The sequence below is a fragment of the Branchiostoma floridae genome, chromosome 14, assembly GCF_000003815.2.
Source record: "Branchiostoma floridae strain S238N-H82 chromosome 14, Bfl_VNyyK, whole genome shotgun sequence".
In the NCBI taxonomy this organism is placed as follows: domain Eukaryota; kingdom Metazoa; phylum Chordata; class Leptocardii; order Amphioxiformes; family Branchiostomatidae; genus Branchiostoma; species Branchiostoma floridae.
Window position 1 is genome coordinate 12,397,809 of NC_049992.1, and position 5,833 is coordinate 12,403,641.

At 41.1% G+C, this 5,833-nt stretch overlaps 1 protein-coding gene across 2 annotated transcripts in view; it reads left to right on the top strand.

Annotated features, from left to right (window-relative positions):
* Positions 1-3,052: 3,052 nt before the first annotated feature.
* LOC118430331 (kelch-like protein 24) overlaps positions 3,053-5,833 on the top strand; it is a 28,597-nt gene continuing 25,816 nt past the window's right edge. For both annotated transcript variants that reach the window (XM_035841158.1, XM_035841157.1), the window contains exon 1: positions 3,053-5,088. The gene's annotated coding sequence lies outside the window, so the exon portion shown is untranslated. The remainder of the gene's footprint in view (positions 5,089-5,833) is intronic.

Consider the following 5,833-nt stretch of genomic DNA (forward strand, 5'->3'; position numbering starts at 1 on the left):
TTATCCACACTCGCGAGGGGGGGGGAACTTAAAAAAAATCACACACACACACACACACACACACACACATTACACAAACACACACACATCACACAGGAGACAGAGAGGGGATCTGCCTTACCTTTCGTTGCAATTCCTTTTGTTGTCCACAGGAGACGCGATTGTAATGCACACAGCATATTCAGCAGTTCCCTCATTAATCACAAAGCAGCAACTTGACGTCAATTCCCTTCCTTCGCTGAAAATCAACAATAAATGAGGGGCTGTTCCATTAACGCATGGGGTCGGGAAGGGGTCATCATCTGCAGTAAGGCGAAAGAATTCACAGCAAGGGACAAGACTAAAAGTTCAGTGTTCATGCATACGAGTGCAAAAGAGTAAAAGTTATCTCCCCGCCTCGTGCAGTAAAAATGAAACATCCCTTATTGGGCTGGAAGTCGTGACGAGGCAATACCATGCGAAACATACACAAAACGTGAGGGGAATCACAACAGTGGTACTCCGTATTCGTCTTAAATTCATTTTTTCCGCTTTCATATTGGATAGTACGACTCATTATACTCAAATGAGACTCTAAACACATCTCTGAATTTTCCTATGCTTTTATTTCCATATTTTTTAGCCTAATTCTGGAAATAAATCCACCGTTCGCTCTCACCTTTGATTTCATATCCCTGCACACCTCGTCGAGTTTAAGTCTCATTCCGGGTGCTAAAGCTTGAAGGCTAATCTATCATATACAGCACCTTCCCTGTATTTCTCCATTCAGTAGAACCAGCAGCGCATAGGGCCAAATGGCTGCCAACGAAAGAGAGAAATTGGCTTGATCCTAGCATATCTTAGACTTCTAAGATATGGTACAGTACAGTGCAGTGCAGTATTTAGTGTGTCCTGTCATCAATGCCTCTGAGACTTTCACTCTAAGCCAGTGATCGGAGAAATATTTGCCCACTGTCTGTCTACAGCATTTTGTCTAAATCATGGTCGACAGGTATTCTATATCTGAATCAAAGAAATGAGAACGTCTCCAAAGGATGTATATGCTTGATCCTTGTCAATTCATTAGCAATAATTCATACCGTGTATTTGACATGACACCAGCCAAATGCTAATAAAGCTCTTTGATTGATTGAATGAAATTTATGCGGTTTTCTAGTAAGTGTGGAAAGTGTTCAGCATAGTTATATTGTAGGCTAAATATCGTACACAATTTCATACATGCAACAAAAATTTGTTTTTATGCTCTAGTTCATACCATAGTGACTTCATGTCATGCATTTGTAGATTGATATTGACAAAGTCATTCTATTGACAAAAGTGTAATCATTTGTAAACTAGTTTCTAAAAATCAAACGGTACATGATAGCTTACCTTGACTGAATGATATATGTATCACCCCTTAGCCATGCCTGTAAATGTGATGTCCGGATATCTATCACTGTGATATCATTTCCCTCCAGTCATAAACGATTTCCCCTTTGCTATCACAGCGTGGTTATTACTGGTTCATTCTAGTGCCCAAGCCAGCATGAAAATAACCTATACACACTCCTTTCAAGCACAGGATCCATATCGTTTCATAGAGTCATTTCCACATACATATCTTTCTCACAATGTGTACATATGCCTACACTGCGTTCCCATAAAACGAAGCCGTAAAATCTCAATAAAAGAAATGTTGTAAAAGGGCTATTTTATCCCTCCGACATGTTTGCGGTTCTTGGCAATTCTCACGGTTTGATGAGACATAAACACAAGTCGTGAAATGGACATTATTGCGTGATGGCGAATCGAGACGTGTCTCTACTGCGTTTGGGAAACTGTATGGAAGTCTTTTAAAATGTTGTCACAAACCTCTTAGAATCAACCTTTACTTTGTTTGTCTATCTGTTGTCTTTGTCCATTTTCTAAATTTCATACTTAAATGAAAATACAAAACACGTCGCTTGAAGAGACAAATGCATATCTATGTATAACCTCGTCGTATATAACAAATATATCTCACCATCAAGACAGGTAGTGTAAAAATATTTCATCCCCTAAATACGATTACCTTATCTCACGATTCTCGCATTTTGATGACCAATCGTGAAAAGTATATCATCACATCGACAGCGAATCAACGCCCCTCGCGAACATGTTTAAAGGTAATATTCACCAATCTAATCAAGGCCACGCCAATCATTTTATATTCCCTTTTTAAAATAGATACCGTTTAGCATCAAATAAAAAAGGCTGAACTCAGTCTTAACGTAATACAAGGAGATGTATAAAAACTCCTTATCTAATGTTTAAAGTTTTATCGGCTGTCAGTTTTATTAAGGATGAAATTGACAGTTGCTTTGTGGCAAAGATCCAAGATGACGTCATGTCAAACGTCACGCTTCCAAACACATCGTATGCAGGAGACGTAACCTACCTGTCTGGGGGCATTCAGGCTTTAATGTATCTTTCCCGCCGGCTTTTAATGTTCTGTGTTTTATACCTCCATCTGCTCTCTGCCTCATGCCCCGCAAATCTTTCCTGCAAAGCCCATCGCTTATCATTTGTGAAAATTGCTCGAAAACTGGTTAGCTGGCTCTAATTGAAGTCTGCTTGCTGCTAAAATGCGTCGCAATTGACGTTTTGGCTTGAACAATTTTCTTGGACAGAGAAATCAACATTCTGTGGGAGTAACACACAGGGAAGAAACCGTGTTACCGGAATCACTGAGCAAAAATCGCGTATATTGATGTCTCACCTTTTTGAAGCAAAATGAATAGGATGCAGTCAAATCGTTAACATCCAGAAAATGCAAAGCATGCAGTTATTCGGGGTTATTTCACTTCACTGAGCAAAACCTAGGCTGAGAACGATTCAGTACACCTTTTGTAACATTCCACCTCCTTAATTCAGACTGGTCTTTCCACTTGTGTTAAAAATTCATTTCTAATTTAAAGAAAATTATTTGAAACAGCCGTCGTTTAGGTCCTAATGGTTTTACTAATTACATTGATGTTTCGGTAAATTAGACCGGGGAAGAATTAACCAAATTTGTTTGTATCTGCTTACTCCAGCTCTTTCTGTTTACAGTTCTTGACATTGTACTTTGTGAAATCACCCTCGGCTGAATAAAGCTAAATATTTAAAAGACACAAAAGGAAATAGTTCGTCTCCTCAAAAGCCCACTCTTAAGTTTAACTCCCTTTTAGTGTATTGATATATTTGCGCGTGGTTTACATACTGTAGAATATCCCATATTGGAGTGTTCTGCCCAATATGTCCTCAACTGACACGGACCCCAGGCGACCCTAACCTTACACGACGCGGGTCCCACTGTGAAAAAATAACACAACATTGCCAAGATAGCGTATTTACATACAACATCTATCCGTATATCATACGTACATAACTGAAACTGATGAATGATAGCGACTGATTATAGCAACAATGGAGAAAAAAGCGTAGAGATGTTTAAAAAAAAGACCAGTAAAACTGTTGTCCCTATTGATCAACATGCTATCTTCTTGCAAGAATGAAAGACTGCAAAGCTTAAAGATACCACAACGTTTATAGAAGACACCCTACAGCATGCAACTGTAAAGGTCGATTAGTGCTCACAAGAATGGTCAGTGTCTAACAAAAAGAGGACAACGCTGTTGGACTGGCTGTTATATTCATACACGCAACAGTCCACACACGTTGTCAAAGATCACATTCGTAAGAGGAATACGTATTGAGGGAATATTAATGGAATCAACAACATTTTAAGTCGTACATGCTATCCCTTTTTATTGCCTCTGGTCATGGATGACTCATCGTAGAAACATCTATCGAAATGCAAATGAACCAAGGGACTGTGAAAAATATGTATCGTCACGCTAATTCATAGGCTGTATCAAGTAACAGGTATGATATATGCAACGGCTTATAATATGAGGAAGGTCCAACGCGACATAAACCTATATTTGATGAGGACAACGGTGACTTGTCTCCTTACATGTTCTTCTATCCCTTGTTGTCCATTCTACATCATTTGTTTTACAAACCCCATCTGAGTTGCCTCAATAGTATTCGCTGCTAGACTCTCGGAGGAAGGGAAGGGCAACTCTATAGCAGACATTGAAGAGAGATGGTGTTAGTTATAGCAAAACAGTGTGTTGCAGTGATCGTAATGGAAGGAAAAGCAAAAACAATACACAGTCAGTAGGGTAAAAGGATAGAGAAAGGTGAACAGGCATGACAAAGGTGTAGTGAATGCGGTGTAGCAAGCCTTTCCCATTACACCTTCATAGGGAAAAGACATAAAAGAATTACGCTCAATTTCCTTATTGGTTTATGTAATGCTATTTGTCCCCACCTAATGGAACGTTACAAGCTGTTTCCGGTATTATTTGGGGGAGATATACCATTACAATCGGTCAGCAACCTGCCCCATTGGTACCAAAACTCCAAGGATAATGAAATCTTCCGGGACGGAACAGGAACCAATTCACCAAGGTCCATAATATATACCTGAATGTACCATTGGTAATATCAAAGCAAAAGGGCGGATGTTTGTGCCTCGGATATTTCTATTCGGTGTTTATCTATATTCAGGCAGGCGATGTTATGGGGGTAAAGATTTAAGGAATGTGAGGGTCCGTAGGGAAAAGTGTATCGGGTACGCAGCGTTAACTCGGGTTGTGCGACGGGCTTTCCCTTGGTAATCATGTTTGATGTGACCTTGGTGCTGAATTCCTCGTTGCTGCGCCTCGGCGCTTCACGCCATCCGTTCGGAGGGAAAATCTTTAGCATAAATGCGTGGCTTTCGATTATTATTCTTTAACAGAGACACCATATCGGGCTATTAGGGGACGTTTGCGAGCACCTGAGCGGGGCTCACTCCCCCGTAGCGCGTTCTGCTGCCGTCAAAGCAAATGAGCGAGCGGGGTTAAAGGGCATCTGGTTCCCGCTGAGAGGGAGGAAGGGAGGCTGTCACCAGCCGGCACCACCAGCCGCCATCCTGTCGTCGGAATTTTTCCCCAGCACCTCAGCAAGAACAGAACGGCGGATGTTTCCCATTTTCTGGCAGGCGGCGGAGCTCCCAAACGTTACGGAGATGGGGAGGTAGGTGCCATTTTTTTGTGCATTGCAGACCCGTTTTTAAAAGGGAGCCCAGGCAAGCATACATGAAATATGGCACCTGCTAAGGCCTAGGAGTTGTAAGCGCCCCTCCCCCACCACTGGTCATACCGGGGCACGTACACAGTCGGACAACCAACACCACCTCCAAAATTCGTTCAGCTTTAAAAAAACTTCAACAAAACCCTGTCTCTTCTAACCGTTCCTCTCCCCATCCATCTATCTACGAAGCTTGCGATTATTAACTACGTGTTGCAGGCGTAATTAGAGTGTTAGCTTGAGTAGCCGAAAATTGTTAATGAGGAAGACTCCGGTACACCCTTCTACAGAGGTGGGTGGAAAATGTTATTTTTTTCATTCGCGCGGTTAGATTACGTCCTTAACGTATTGTTACAGACGCTAAGGAAATGGGTTTTAGGAAATTTCCTCCTGATTGTTTGTAGCAATTATGTGTGGATGTTTAAAAGTCATGCGAAGGGTTGGCCTCTAGCTGGTTACTCAAATGACATTCCAGTGGCCACGCCCCCTTTCCGTCTGCCGACTGAACGAACAGATATGTTGAGTGGAAAGGCACATGTCTGAAATATAACATGGATACAAGTATTACCAGTTAATTAAAATAATCCACATCATTTTTGTATATCATATGGTCTGTTGGGCTAAATTAGGTGACAATAAGGTTTAAAGTTCAGATAGACCAATTGGAATTTGTCATGGATACTGAATTGGT